The sequence below is a fragment of the Leptidea sinapis genome, chromosome 9, assembly GCF_905404315.1.
Source record: "Leptidea sinapis chromosome 9, ilLepSina1.1, whole genome shotgun sequence".
Taxonomy (NCBI): Eukaryota; Metazoa; Arthropoda; class Insecta; order Lepidoptera; family Pieridae; genus Leptidea; species Leptidea sinapis.
The window spans coordinates 7,928,045-7,945,014 of NC_066273.1; the positions used below are offsets into that span (position 1 = coordinate 7,928,045).

Here is a 16,970-nt window from a genome sequence, read left to right on the forward strand (position 1 = left end):
TAGCCAGTACAAAGCTTTATTTCGTCCAAACAGTAACGGCCTTACAAATAAACTTGGTATAAAGTTATAACTAACAAACAAGAAATATGCAAAATGTTTACAATATCGTTGACAACACTGTCATTACAATAATAATTCTGAAGTTTTCCGAATGACAAGCAACCTTGCAAATAAACGCGGGAAACGTTATACGTCCGAACAAACCAATCATAAGCGAAATCTTTATTTGTAAACAATGAATGAATTTTGAATGTTCTTGATTTATGATGAGTTATAACTTTATGCCAATTTTATTTGTAAGGCCGAAAGAATTTTGAGGCTGCTATCCAAAATAAGTGCATAATTTAAACAATTTCTTGGCGATTTTTATATGGCAATTTTTATATTAAGCTTACATTTTTACAAGAAATAATTATATAACTACAGAATATGAGAAGAAAATTCATTTCTTCCTTACTTTTCTATTTTTTTTATAGACAGTGCGAAAAAAAATCACCAAAATACCTAATCAATACAGTTGGAGCCATGCTAATCGTTCAGTGTAGATAAAAATTGTACACTATTTAACATAACATATTTCTGTTATTTTTGTAAAGAAAATTGTATTTTTATATTTGTATTAAATTAAAAATGCTTCTAATTCCGAATTAAAATTATGGTGATCTTGGGCGAGAGAGGTAACCTCGCTCCGCTTGATTCCTCAAGGGTCAAGGTCATTTGCTCGGTCCCCAGCCTTAATTTTGAAAATTTAAGGAAACTGTGACTATGTAATTAAATTCAAATATTAGCGAAGCTGAAGTTAAGTAATATTGTTTGCAATAAACAATTTTTTTCTTCACAATATTAGTTTTATTAATCCATATTATATGTAGGGACATATTTTAAAATTTTGAATACAAATATATCCGCGCCCTAATTAAAAGCATTGCCTTAGCAACTTTGTTGATTCTTAAGATTTAGCGACTTTCTTGTTTCTTTTTGATTCTTTGGGATTTGTAGTTTTTTAAAGTACCGTCTTTTTTTTCAACATAATTTTTTATATTTTATGTGGTTCTTCTTTAAGATATTTAAAATGTGTCTATTTTAATTTATTTAGGCTCTTTTTAATAAAGCCAAAACGTATCCAATACGTTCCAGCTGCAGAAATTTCCACGATATACTCGTAAGTGCTAATAGGTATAAACTGTACTTAGATTTAGGATTGGTCTCCGCTGCACTCCAACTAGATACCGCAGGCGTAGTCGCAAAGTGCGACAACTAATGAGTGTACTCGAGCCAGTCTCGAACAATGTGTCACTTTGACGTGCCACATGTTCTGTTAAACTTTACTAATAATTGAAACTAAAATATCCGGTTGGTCAGTAAAACTTTGTAAAAATAATACTACAAGAAATAAGAAAGACACTCTGGGGTCACATATCATCAGTAAATATTTTGTATTTTAATGTAAAATGACACGAAGCGTATGTTACGAAATTTGAAAGATGCCATTGAGTGTCAAGATGCCACACGCAAAATCATCTAATAGTTGCCGTATTAAAAAAGCTATTGTTGTTAGGTAATGCGGTATCTTGTTGGAGCGCAGCGGAGATCTAAGACTGTATGCAAAAACGAATACACAAATAGAGTTATTAAATGAGTATTATTTAATACACTCATGTATTTGAATTCCAGCTCGACATAACATCAATATTTTGTGAATTTATTTATTAGGAGTCAATGATAAAACTATCCCTGACTCTAGAAAATTGATTTATATATATATATATATATATATATATATAGATAATATTATTATGCTAAAATTATACATTCCTTCTGAATGTAAACTAAGCATCGCATTCTAGCGACCAACAAGGAAACCATACAATCCAACTCTACAGTGCTAAGATTCTAAAAAGCTGTTCAACTGTTACTGTTCAGTCGCAACTTTCAAAATAATGCAACGTTAAATAACTAGATGGCGCTTGAGACTGAATTAGATAATATTAGGTCTTTACCTATAAAATTGCGGTTTTGTATGAACAAATTTAAGCGAATTTTCTTTATGTATTTTTATTTGTTAAATCGAAGTAATCTCACATGCAGTCAATGCATCTTTGCCAACGTAGTGGCAGTTTATTGATGCCCTTCTTAAAGAAATCAGCTGGACGGGAGGCAACAAATTCTTCAAAGGCATTTTGTACTGCCTCTCGGGTATTGAATTTTTTTCCCGCCAACAAGTTATCCAAATTCTGGAAAAAGTAGTAGTCTGTAGGCGCATTGTCTGGTAAGTACGGCGGATGACGGAGAGCTTCCAACCCCAGTTCTTGGAACTTGGAGACCGTCTGCTGTGCAGTATGAGGTCGCGCGTTGTCGTGCAGGAGCAGCGGAGACGAGCGATTGTCTAATGCTGGTTGGAGATATGCCAGCTTCTCCATAATTGTGTTCAGTTTTCCACAGTACACATCTGCAGTAATGCTCAGCCCGTTTGGTAAGAAGCTGCGTTGAATCACACCGGCGCTAGACCACCAAACAGTGACCATCACTTTTCTAGGGGTAAGTTTTCGTTTAGGGCATTGTTTAGGTGCTGAACCAGGATCCAACCAACTTGCTGAGCGTTTGCGGTTATCATACAGAAACCACTTTTCATCGCAGGTAACAATGCGGTTCAAAATTCCTTCAATAGTGTGTCTGTTGAGCAGTGCAAGGCACGTCTCGACGCGTACTTAGCGATGGCGATCATTGAGTTTATGGGGCACCCATTTGTCAAGCTTTTTTATCTTGGCAATTTGACGCAAATGGATCAATATTGTTTTGACGCTAACGTCGAAAGCTGCTGCTAATTTAGCCGTAGATTGTGTATCATCAGCTTCCACAATCGCCTTTAATTAGTCATTGTCGACCAAAGTCTTCGGACGACCGCGAGGTTCATTTTCCAGAACGGAAGCGAGCAAACCAATAACAGGTTGTGCGTTTATTTGTTGTGTGAGCTCCGTAAACGTCGCTGATGTTGCGTGCGACGGTACTCATATTCCATAATTACTCGAGTTTTTAGCGTATCCATGATGACGAAAAAGATTGAAATGCGATGAAAATGTATCACTAATCAATAAATATATGACTAATTTTGGAACAAGAATTTCATGTTTTTAAAATTAAATTAATTTGAAATTAGAATTCTTTGCCAAACAAAAATTATTTTGATTTGAAATGGCCAGTACTGCAGAACGGCAATTTCATAGGTAAACCTATTATGTTTATCAGTACATTTAATTTGGATTTCATTTTAAAATGGCTTCATCTATACTATTATGAATAGTTACTGGGCGTTAATTTTTATTTTTTAGGATACTCTGCTCTTACCGCTGCTATATACCTATGTAGGTCAAAGTTTCAAAAATGCTCGAACAAATGTTTAATGTTTATAAATTATTTCTTTTCAAGTGCCTAAATACAAAGTTTCATGGTATAATATTCGATAATGACGAATTTCCATAGAGACTGCCATCCCCTAATTCAACCCCTCCATTAATTTTTTTGCAAGAAAAGGTAGCCTATGTCCTTTTTCAAGCTCTAGTCTATCTCTGTACTTAATTTTATCAAAATCGGTTCGGTGGTTTAGGTGAAAGCGTAACAAATAAACTTACAGTCACACTTATAATATTACTAGCTGACCCATTTATTTTTTTGAAATATAAAAAAAAATTCAAAAAAATAAATTTGGCGTGGACCACCCTTAACATTTAGGGAGATGAAAAATAGATGTAGTCCGATTCTCAGACCTACCCAATAAGCACTCAAAATTTCATGAGAATCGGTCAAGCCGTTTCGAAGGAGTTTAACTACAAACATGAGAGTTTTATATATTAGATTAGGGATTATTTATGCATTAAACAACAATTTAGTAATTCATTTTATTAATAAAAGTAGATACAAATAAATTAGACATACATTGTATTATATTAATTATTAATAATGATTATTGTATAATATATTATGTGGAAGGATTAATAATGTATAATAAAAATTAGTTCTATTGAAAAACAAATACATAAGGATAGAATCGTGAGATCTATACAGCTGATCTATTTAAGTTTACAACTGTTTAATGGTAATACAATAATAGGGATTGAGAAATTAGTCTATCGCTGTATGATTATACTTAGATATTAGTATTACCACTGACTTGTAAAAATACCACTAGATAGTCTGTTCCATATGTTTGACAGCAAATTTTCTGTGCCTATTTGAAGCGCCACACGCGAGCGTCCAGAGAGCTAATTTTGACGTATAATGCAAATGGCTGCAAGGGAACGTACAATACTTTGAAGTTTTTTTGTATATTTAATTGATTTCGTTCGTTTTCCGCGCTTTTTATACTTCAAGAATCAACGTAATAAAGTACACAATTTCTTTTGTAAATAGTTTCCCAACATGTATCGATGTTTGTTGAGGTTGTCATCACTAGTTTTAGTACCGAAGACTCTCGCTACATGGCCAACAGCGCCATAAAGTTGAATATCAAACATGCACAAAAGCACTTTGACAGCCGCCAGTCTTGTGATATATAGTAGAGGTGAGTGGTATTTATATATAATTAATTGTCTTTGGCTGGTGGTTTAAACATAAATAGTTTAAATAAAAAAAAATCTGAATAAAATTAAAAATTTAAAAAAAGAAAAGGATTACATAAAACTAAGATAAATATACGGAAATTTCAAGGCACATAGATTTCCGGTGTTGGTTTGTGGTATATTTGTACATCTTGGACATGCATATTGTTTATTTTCTCAATTTGGTATTGGTAAAGGGGCCTGTCGAATGGGAACTCCAATGGGTATGCTGTCATCCGACGAGCTCCAGTTCCGATGCCGAAGGTTTGATCAGGGTTTACTCCTTGGCCGTATGGTGTGTCTGGCGGCAGGTATTCGGAGATGTAGACGAACAGAAGATACGGCATACCACCAACGCGACCTATGAAGAATAAATAACTTTTAAAACACACAAAGTATTTAGTTTATTATTAAAGAAGTATATAACTATATATAGAATATAAAATTGGCTAGATGTTGGCTAAAAAGAAACTGGGGTTTCTTATAGAGCAAGGCAATTATCCAATTGTCTGATCACTAAATTCTGATGGTCTGCAAAGTGCAGGTCACATATGGTCACTCCTGCTGCTAACAGTTTGACGGCAACCGTGATTTGCAACGCAGAACTTAAGAAATGTTAGGGGTGCAGTGCAGGGGGGCATTGCGAAGAGACGTCGCTTCATTATGTCTTCTACCGCATTTATTGTGATTCCTGTGGGAAGCGTTCCGAAATCTGTTTGACCTGTATCCTGCCGCAAATTCGACCTTCGCACGACACGCTACAAACATGAATCAACGACATCTGGATGTGTTGCGTCTACATTGCGTTTTTCAAGATTTTCTGCCACGTACAATAAATTTGTGGAAAAATCTTCCTTCGTCGGCAACGCTCCTGTGATCCGTCTGGTGTTGTTACAAGAGTGTATGGGCCGCGATGATCACTTACCATCACGTGACCCGTATGCTCATTTGTGCTCCTCTTTTATAAAATAAAAAAACAATTATATGTTCCAAATATAAATTATCCTAATATTTTTTTTATATTATAATAAGATTATCGGTTACATTCACACAAATATCAAGCTTAAAATAACAATACGTCATTCCATAGATGGATTGAAAAACGAATTCACCGGAACGTTCCGTAGTCGGTTATTGTAATGTGAAAGGGTTTCAAATTAATTAATTAGATTAGATTTAAATGAGTTATGATTCAAACCTTTAGGAATCATCAGGCGGCGAGGGTAGCCATCAAAGAATTGTTTCATATCGACAACAAACTCTCCTTTTCCATTGAGGGCGTTCACTGCCTTTTGGTACACTTCGTAGCTGGAGTACCAATTGTCAATAGTGTACATGTTTCCTGTCGACTCACGCTTAATAACATGTTCTCCTACAGGCACTGTAAATATTAATGATATTACAATAAAAGAAGTATTTATTGTACACAGACGTCTATTGCTGATATATAACCTGCTACCTAAATATATAAGCTTAAAATATATGTGTTGTAGTTTAGTCAACTCACAAAATTTTTTGAAGTTTTACTTCTTTAGGCGCGTTATGAAAAAATTATGAGAGTGAAATTAAAAGATGCGCGCGCATCACTCACACAAAAGTAACAGGGTGAAGTTGGTTCCTAAAATTTTCTGCCGTTTGCGACATTCGTTATTATTTTTTTGTTTCTTCGTTCATTGTTAGAATAGGCAAAAAGTTCAAGCCCGTACAGCCGTATTCGTTATTTTATAATTAATTGTCAAAGCCATCGTTGCAAGACTTTTACAATATTGTACGTTCTATAAACGTAGAATAGCACGAGGAATAAATAATTTTAAGGATTTTTGCTTTGTTAGGCCAAAGAAGTATAATTTCTTGCGTGCATACATAAGTACACATATACTTTCTTATATATAGTAAGACAGATTAACATCCGTCATAACGTCTTTACTAAACATATGAAAACACTGATAACCAATCCACCTAATCAGGTACCTAGTGGTCACAAGACTTAGTGTATAATAATTCTTACTTCAAATTGTATTATTGTCATCTTTTTATTTTTTTGTTCCAAATGTAATATAGCCGTTTAATTTAGCAATAGAACAAACTTCAGTGGTTTTAATTGCTAAAGAAGCAGCTTTTTTTTTATTTCAATAATAAAATCAGGCGCCGCAGCTAGTGGAATTACTGGGCAAATGAGACTTAACATCTTCTCTCAAGGTGACGACCGCAATAGTAGTGCCGTTCAAAATTTCTGGATTTTTCAAGAGTTGCACTGCATTTTAAGGGGCAGGGCGTTTCAATTACCATTAGCTGAACGTCCTGCTCGTCTCATCCCTTAGTTTCATTAAAAGAATTATTACCTTATAAATTGCCTACACTTAGGAGACACACGGTTAGAAAAAGAGATACACGGCTTAGAATTGGCTTATTAACGCGAGTTAATTATCAATTAAAATAATAATAATTATAAGAAAATAATTACAAATATTAGACGTCGTCAATAGCATTTCAAAAACTAAACTTAATAATATTATGTGAACGGTGTTTTGTATACGAACCGTTTAAAGCATCGATTTGATGAAGAATTAATTTCAAGCAATTTTCCTAATCTTTTGAAAATAAGAACAAACATTCCAAGATGTATTGATCATGTCTCCCACGGTTGGGTTAGAGTGCCTGGGCTAACTCCCTGAGGCGCGGGTATATCCCACACTGTCCATAAATAGTACACAGATAAATTAAATTGGTATAAAATGAATAACATTATACTTACAGTCATAAACAAACTGATCCAATTGGAATATGTTATCTGTATTCTGGTGCAGAGGAATTTCATAACCCTTGCTATCGTATTTGGGAGCCAAGAAGAATCTGACTACTACTTTCTTAGCGACTTCATTCTTAACAGTTACACGCACTGTGAATACTTTGTTGTTCAATTGTGGACGCTGCACAAGAACACTGACTTCGTCTTCCCAAACCTTGCCTGAAATAAAATAAAATTCTTCAACCGATTCAACAAAGGCATTTGATATTCTACGTCACGTTAAAGCTTTAAATTATTCACGTTTCAGTATCCAATTTTTTGCAGAAATCTTCAGATCTAGAATTTATTTCAATTACAATTTTATAAACTAATTTTATACAATATTATTGCAACATATTTTGGGGCGTGCTATGAGCGCGCGACTTGTTATGAAATTATGAACAGGTAAGATTATTCAATATCAATATATATCATTAATAGATTTATGATATAATAAAGTTATTTTTTCGTTTACGTATTTTAGATGATAGAATGAAATTATTACTAATACTACAACGACATGCAAGACAAAAAATTCCATACAAAAGTGTTCCCATCAGGATAATACACATCTAATAAATGTAAACAAAAGGTTCGAAAGACAGAGCTTAATCAAAAGGAGTGCACAGAGAGGTTGAGACATATTGTATTATGACGTACAACACTGTTCACTACACAATACTTCACATTCAGAATTATATAATAGTTACATTAAAGTTGTTTATTTTTCCCGAACACAAAGAATTCTGACCTATTTGCGTCCCAGAAATGTTCATGAAACGTCTGTATTTTATAACAGCGCTAGTGTTAACTTGATTTTACTACCCGTACAATTTACAAAATGCGAGTTAAAAATCGATTCTTTAGTTTGATTTTGACACTTACCTTCACGCTCGTTAAGGTATAACGCATTGGTAACGTTGAGGTAAGTTTGTTCGAAATAAGTCACCAGCTTATCAACCTCGACCTTCTTGATGGTAACAGAGGGTAAATCTAATTCCTCGACTTTGTATTTAGGCAGGTAGGACGACCACAGTGTGAAGAAATTCAGAGTACGCTTCCAGATCATGAAAAATGCCGGGTCCCAAAGACAAGTTTGGTAGTTCTCCAATACAGATGGTACTACTAATGGAACATGGCTGGAAAACAGAAGTCCATATCAAACAATGCTTTATAATAATATTTCTCTTGTTTCGATTTAGAGGGCGCCGTAGTTTGTGAAAATTACTGGGCTAATGGTACCCAACATCTTATGTCATGTCAATAGCTAAGCCGTTCAGTATAATAATCAAGAATCCTGATTAGCATTGCACTGTAAATGACAAGGCGTACCATTTACCATGAGACAAGGCGTACCATACACCTCTTGCTCGTTTAAAAATAAAATAAAAAAATTACTTGACGAATCCTTAATATATATTCACCAGTAGAATAGCTTATTACCACTGAGTTGGGCCGTATTTAATCAAAGAAATGAAATCTTCTACGTAAATTGCTATAATTTTCGTATATGTTAAAATTTGTCTGAATGATGTCGATGCCGATTTGCCTTATTTAAAATTGATACAAAGTGGTAAGCGTAATTATAATATCTGCATAGCTGTAACGTTAATAATGTTAACGGCATAGTGGGTAAAACCGTTGTCATAAAAAATGTGTATTCGACTTTTCGAATTCAATATATTATGTATGTTACTATGAGCTGGTGCTGGGGCTGCTGCTTCGACTGCCGAAGATAGCAAACGTCGCAAATATGTCGGTCCCAGAGGCACGGAGAATGTACAGAGTATTTACTATCTACGAGCCTCAATAGGGATACTGGAAACCCAAGCGCTGGCAGCTATTTCGTTCAACAGATCAGCCTAGCTATCCAACACGGAAATGCTGCCAGTATTCTAGGTACGCTTCCCCGTAATGATAGTTTTATTTTAATGTAATCATAGTATTGTAATTATAGTTATAAGGTTTGCTTTGTTTGAATAAATATTATAGTCTAATGATTGAATTGTGTACGTTTTTTCGAAGCTTAAGAAGGTCAGAACGCTCTAATTATCCTTCAGTATTTCAAGATAGTGAGAGATAACATACCACCAGGAAACCCGTATGCTCCTCTTCCCAACTCAACTTGAAACTATATCAATAACACCGAAGCCAAATGTGTCATAAGACCAGAATCACATGGACACATATTCTATTCGTCCAATCAAATCTACCCTAATGTTGGTTAGTTTCAAATGTAATGATACTTATCACTTACTTCTTCTTATAAACGTGTCCATGTGTGATAGAGTTTCCAAGTAAATATTTCCATAAGTTGATGATACTGCCGTAATAGTTTAAGTTTGGCGAATCAACGTTTCCTTCAATCAAGTTGCCAATTACGTTGATAGCTTCGGGTGTTCTCAAGTCAATTTTTTCACCAGTGCTCTAAAATAATGAAGTAATTATAAATAATATATATATATATATATATATACTGTATGCTATCTATGCTGTTCTCTCGAAACCAAAATTTAGTATGGAAAAATATATATTTAAAATATTAACATGGCTAGCACTTGTTGATAATATTTGCCAAAACTCGAGAAACTTCGAGTTTCTGGTTTTTTGGACATTGTTTCAAGCATCATTATTTTGGGGCAATGGTTTCTAGAATGAAATGAGGTTGGTTATGACGATAAATAAGATAAACTTAGTAAAATACTGAAAGGGAAGTGTATTATAGCTGAAAAGAAATACCATCCTCTCGCTTAATGTTTAGGTCTAAACATATAAACTATAGTAATCATAAAATCATGACAAATATCCTTTTATTGGTGCTGGAAACCAAACAGAATATTCATTCAATTATTCGACAAAGAAATATAAAAACAACACTTACAGAAATAACATGGCCTAGCTCAATTGCATCCTTCAAACGACGTTCATAAGTATTGATTTTCTCAATTACTTCCAAGTACTGTGGCTGGTCGAGGTTGAAATGTTCAGGTCTGACAGGGAATGGAATTCCATTTTGGTATACAAGACCGCTGTTGAAGCCGTCTTCAACGACTTCCAAGCCAAGTTCAGGTATCTCGGATAGACCATTCGATAAACGTTCCATATAGTAATGGGTCAAAATCTGTTTGTTAAAAAACCAGAAGTATTCTCCACGCCTGTATTTTATCAGGGGACCGCTTTTGCCACTCAACCAGAAGGGATATGTGAGATGGTTGTTATAGTACAAAGTATTCAACGCATAGTCTTGGGAGTAGTATGAAGCAGATACATCACTGTTTTCAAGATAAGGCCATACAGTTGTATTCCATCTGATCACGACATTGTCCTCCCAAACAAATGTCTGTGGGTAGTGTTCGACTAAACGTTTCCCATGTGTGTTTATCCTTTGAGCTATGTTCATGACTTCTCCTGTGTGATAATAGGAGGGGAACACTTCGTAAAGTGGAGGGACGACTATCCCTTGTGTTTCTGGATGATGTACAGTTACAACAGCCAGGACGTAGACAAAGAGACCCTCGTTGATAATATCCCTTAAATGAACTGCTGTCTTGTATAATGTGCTGTAGTCCTTAGCGGAGAGCAATAAGTTGAAGAGTGTTACAGCTTCGAACTGATGGCTTGGCTCCATAATTGAGAATGGTACGGATCTGGGTAAATTCATGCCATAGTCAATTAATTTCGAGTAAATTTCTACAGCCGTTGCATTCTGTAAAACCAATATTAGTTAATATTATTCAAACTTTGTAATAATGTAAGAAAGTCTGGAAATACATTACAAGTTTGGAAACTATAATACTAGCATAAACTGAATCGGGATTTCAGCATTAATGATGTAAAAGCCAAGTTTGATCTGATCAACAAAATATAAAAACCTATCTTGTAATGTCCTGTAAGCTATCCAATACTCACGTTGTATTTTTCAATATTTCGTTCAATGTTCCATGACTCAGCAATGGACTTTAAATTACGGTCCTGTAGCGGCTCGCCGACATGGAAGTACAACGTGAGAAGGTCAATCTGTTTTTGCAAGAATTTTGCATCCGCTGTAAGAGTTAAAGTTATCTTTAAAATGATGTAAATGGCTGCAGTTACAGTGATGTGGTTTGGTCTTGTAGAGAGGATTTATGACAGAATGTTAACTGCTATAAATATATATGCTTTCAGTGGGAGGCTCCTTTGCACAGGATACCGGCTAGTTTGCATGCTAGTCGTGAAGCAGTGTGTACTGTGTTTCGGTCTGAAGGGCGCCGTAGCTAGTGAAATTACTGGGCAAATAAGACTTAACATCTTATGTGTCAAGGTGAAGAGCACAATTGTGCCAATGCCAATCAGAATTTTTGGAGTTTTTCAAGAACCCTGAGTGGCACTGCATTGTAATGGGCAAGGCGTATCAATTACCATCAGCTGAAAGTTCCTTACTTTCATAAAAAAAAGCTGTAGATATAAATGAATTTTGAAATTTTGACATTTATCGTGAAGTAAATATTTTGCACTAAATTGCACTAAATATTATACTGGGCACTTTACATCCCGAATCTTTTAAAACTCTGGAGCACGTTACAAATTTGAGTTAGAGGACGGAAGGCATGTCTGGAACATAGAGAGATACTGCGTTAATAAAAAAAGTCAAAGATTCAACTGAGCTATACTTTGAGGGTCAAAGTATAGCTGTACAAAGTACAGTTGAATCTCACACGAGTTACTAAGAGATGACCAATTTGGTATTGAAATTCAGATTACAACCTTTGCCACCACTATATATTATAATAAAACAAAATCCTCCGCGGCATCTGTCTGTCTGTCAAATCGCTATAAACTCATAAACTACTGCATCGATTTTCATGCTGATAGACGGTTTAAGTATATACATAGTATGTTAAGATTTTCTAACATTAACGATATTTGTTGGAGGTGTCGGAAAAAAATAAGCCGTCTAGGAGCTTTCAACAAAAACGCTGTCTAAGCCCTTTGAGATACAATAAAATAATGTATGGTGGAATTGTGTATCTTATATAGGTCTACATAAAAGTCTACAACGGCATATGTGACGGCTCTTAAGGCTAACATACTATATTTATTATACTTTAAAAAATTTAAAAAGTTCTTTGGACGCATTTTAGCGTAATTCGCTCGCTCGCGTAGCCTCTCAAACTGACGCGACTTCCCGCGTGTCATTTTTGGTTCTTCTGTGGAGAAACATCATGCATTGTGAGATCAAACAATCCCGCCGGGCGTCCCGCTCTTGTTTCGCTTCAACTTGAGCGACTACTCGCGTCAATATACACGTCCATACAAGTTAGCTGACACAATCGGCGCGAGTGATTTCCGTCCCGCGTCCCGCGCGATAGTAGCCTCAGTTTGAACAAAGCTTAACTTTGATTTCACATTTCTGATGGCTTTAGACGAAGGGTACTCTAGGTACAACATGGACCGACGATCTGGTCAAGATCGCCGAAATACGTTGGATGAGGGCAGCGCAGAACCGATCGTCGTGGAAATCTTTGGTGGTATACCTTTGTTAAGCAGTGGACGTATTCCGGCTGATGATGATGATTAATTAATCCTGAAATTAGTTAGGTGACAGTAGTGATTAAATGGGAGGTGTGGAAGTGACTACTCACCAATCGTGGGTGGTGTTGCGTTATGCTCAACGGGATCAGAAATCCCGCTGGCGACGCAAAGCGCCAGAAGACACAGAACAACCCGAGACATTACAGTAAATGTGAAGCTCTTTGAAGGTCCTTACTTATATACAATTTTTATCTTTAAAGGTCAGGTCTTCAAAACGTTACTTTCTAGATAAGTGCATGCAGTACAACGGTGTTTCACAGTCGTACCTATGACTTTTCGTCCAATCGATAAGTTATCAATGTACAAATATAAACAAAATGTTATCTTTTTAATGCATTTATTTTGATTGCTTAATATTTCGTAAGGTTTAATTAGATTAAAGCTAAAGTTTTATGTAAAAATCCGGACATTTTTTTACAGATCTCATTAAAAATAAAAACGCTAAAGAGCTGTCAAAAGTGGATATTATTTTAGTAATCATTATTTTTTACATATTAATATAAAAAAAATGCGTATTGATCTAGTAATACCTAAATATTTTTTTTTGCTTATAGTAATTACGAAAATAAATAATAATATTGAATGATAATTAATTAATAATAATAGTTCTGACAGAAGCATATTTTCATATCTTTATATTTTCAAGTTGTTCACTCTATGTCATTCCTATATCATATACTAAAGATATCATCATCATAATTTCAACCTAAAGACGTCCACTGCTAAACAAAGGCCTCACCCATAAATCCGCATAACCATCGGTTGCGCTACCCTCATCCACCCTACTCCGGCGATTTTGAGTAGATCGTCGGTCCATCTTGTGGGGGGCCTACCAACACTACGTCTTCCGATACGTGGTCTCCATTCAAGAACTTTACTACCCCAACGGCCATCTCTCTATCGGGCTATGCGCCCTGCCCACTGCCACTTTAGTTTCGCAACTAATCTGTTCTCTTACGGATCTCATCATTTCTGAATCGGTCTCGCAGGGAAACTCCGAGCATAGCCCTTGCCATTGCTCTCTGAGCGACAATGAGCTGCCTCATAAGGCCTATAGTTAGCGACCACGTCTGCGTTCCGTATGTTATCACTGGCAACACGCACTCGTTAAATACCTTCGTGTTAAGACACTGTGGTATTTTAGACGCGAAGATTTAACGGAGCCTCCTGAACGCTGGCCATCCGAGTTAGATTCGACGAGTGACCTCTTTTCCGAAATTGGACGCCCTGTTGTTTAAGGCGAAGAGTAAGCAGAAAACACGCAAACATGGTGTTTTTAGACAAGTTTTATGGTGAAAGTATAGCATTTCGAGCTATGACCACTATTTAATCCTGTTACACATATCCTTAAGTCTTATTTGTAGGTAGCTAATGCTTGCTGTTGGTTATAGTTAACACTGCTGAGCTTTTTTGAACAACCACTTTTCTTTGAAGTTAAACAAGTTTTTTGGCATGGCGTGAGTTACGCAGGCCCAACACGGCTAAACCTGCATACGTTGCCACCCCGTACCCCGACGTAGTGCTGATCGAGCACCCATTGTCTTATAGATTTCTTTAGTTTAATTATAATATTGTTTAATCAGTCTTGTTCCAATTTACCTGTGAGTAACATTAAATATTTTTAAATAAAGTGCCTTTTAAAAACTCAAATCCCGACGCCCGATACATAACTGGCGCAGTCGAGTAGTCTCGCGGTAGCTTCTTTTCGTCGGTATAAAATCTTCCGAGTGTAAAGTAGCTGTGGTTTTCGAGCCGCTAAGCCGCAAGAATCACAGAACCTCGTCGGTCGTTGGGACATCATCATCAACGCGCACGAAAACCCGGCACATTGGGAATTCAAGCGCTGGGCAAGACTCGACAGCAGATGCAGATGCTGATTTGGTGAGTACTCTCGCTATTCAAGTATCCTGCTATATCTACTGTCCTAGTATTATATATATTTTATTATAAAAGTTAAAGAACGTTGCGTACAGCTAATATCGATAATAACGGGTTACACTTACTTAGTGACAAGAAAGGTGTATCTAGGTGATAATTACCGAGTATTAGAACAATAGTGTAATCTGAAACGCAATGTCTTTCAATGAATGTGATAAGGATTTTAAATTCCTTGCCGATTTATTACCACGGTATGATGGGAACCCAACGTTATTAAACTTTTATATTAGAGAAGTAGAGAATATTATACAACTTTTAAGTGAACCCTCCCGGGTTCACCCGGCATTTATATGTTTAATAAAAATTCGAAGATGCGGAGACATTTGGCAAACGACTCCGTGAGTTGTTAGATACTCTTTACTCGGTCGGTAAACACGGAGACCGTTCGTATTATGAGGAAATGGTTATAGAGCAATATACCAATCAATTAGACATCAATGTTTCATTAGGAGTTAGAATAAGTAAACCTTTAACATTAGAGTCAGCAATTATGGCAGCAAGGCAGGAAGAGGCTAGGCTCGTCCACAGTAAACCTTTTTATAACGGGTCACCTACTTTCCATTTTAAGCAAAAGGATGCCCCTAGAGTTTCGCAACAGTGGTATATTCCATCAAGGAATTTTATAGGGACGCAACCTCAGCACCACCAGCCTTCTAATATCGTAAATCGTCAAAATATGTCTATGCCTAATTTTAAGAGAAACTCAGGTAATTTTAGGAATAGTAACTGCGCGAATTTTAGGCAATTTAATGTACCTCAAAGACAGGTAACACCTAAAATATGTTCCGATGTTACTATGCGGTCCGTGAATAAACCGGATACGCCCCAGTATGCTGCTCAAAACGTTTTCTATACTAAAGGTCAACCAGTATTATATGGCAATGAATGCCATACCAACTACAATGAAGGTGAGTACCCATATAACGTAGTACAGGAACCTGAAGAGGAGTACCAGCAGGATGTTCCTCAAACCCAGGAGATGCCAGACCAGACCTAGTGAAAATAAACTTGTTGGTCAGGGATCACCTCCCTTACATAGAAATACCCGAATTAGGAGGTAAGTTTCTTATTGACACTGGAGCAAGCCGAAGTGTAATTGCATCAGATGCTATTTTTAATACGTATTATGAACCTTATGTGGAATATGAACCCTTTGAAATATCAACGGCTCATAGTGTATCTCGTCATAATTATGTAATAAACCTACCCTTACCACCAATTTTTAATATTAAACTTAGTCATAAATTTTTTATATTTGATTTCGATCCAAAATATAGAGGTCTTATAGGTTGTGACTTATTGAGGTCACTAAAAAGTACAATAGATTTAAATAAAAATATATTGCGCACATCGGCGGTAGATATCCCGATGTACCTAAATAAACCAATTAGGAAAATTAAAATAGGTCCTAAATGTGAAAAATTCGTTCATGTGAAAACACATCACATCGACGGCTAATATTTACATGAAAAACTTTATTGGTCTGAAGACTTAGAGTCACCCGCAGCCTTTGTGACGGTAAAAAATGGTTCTTTCAGAACCACGGTTATAAACTATAATAACGAAAATAAATTTATCCCAGTTGTAACCAATATTAAGTTAGAAAAATTATCCGAAAATCTTGAAATAAGTAAAATAAATTCGTTAAAAGTAAATCCAGATGTGGACAAAATATTAAAAGAAAATTTAAATCAAATACGTACAAATCACATGAATGAGGAAGAAAAAAGGGAAATAACAAAAATATATTATCAATATCGTGAAATTTTCTATTCAGAACACATACCCTTAACTTTCACTCATGCTGTAAAACACGAACTAAGATTGACAAATAACAACCCTATCTTTGTTCGTAACTACAGACAAGCCCCTAAACAACGGGACGAAACAAAGAAACAAATTGATAACCTTGGTCGTGTCCAACTCATATAGTACCGAAGAAACCAGATGCGTCCGGTAAAGTTAAGTGGCGTCTTGTTATAGATTATAGACGTCTTAATGATAGAATAGTAGAAGATAAGTATCCCTTGCCTAATAAACATTACATACTTGATAGGTTAGGAAGAGCCCAATACTTT

General features: G+C 35.7%; 1 pseudogene; it reads right to left on the reverse strand.

Annotated features, from left to right (window-relative positions):
- Window positions 1–3,882: 3,882 nt before the first annotated feature.
- LOC126966032 (acidic juvenile hormone-suppressible protein 1-like) lies at window positions 3,883–13,115 on the reverse strand (annotated as a pseudogene).
- Between the last annotated feature and the right edge of the window lie 3,855 nt (window positions 13,116–16,970).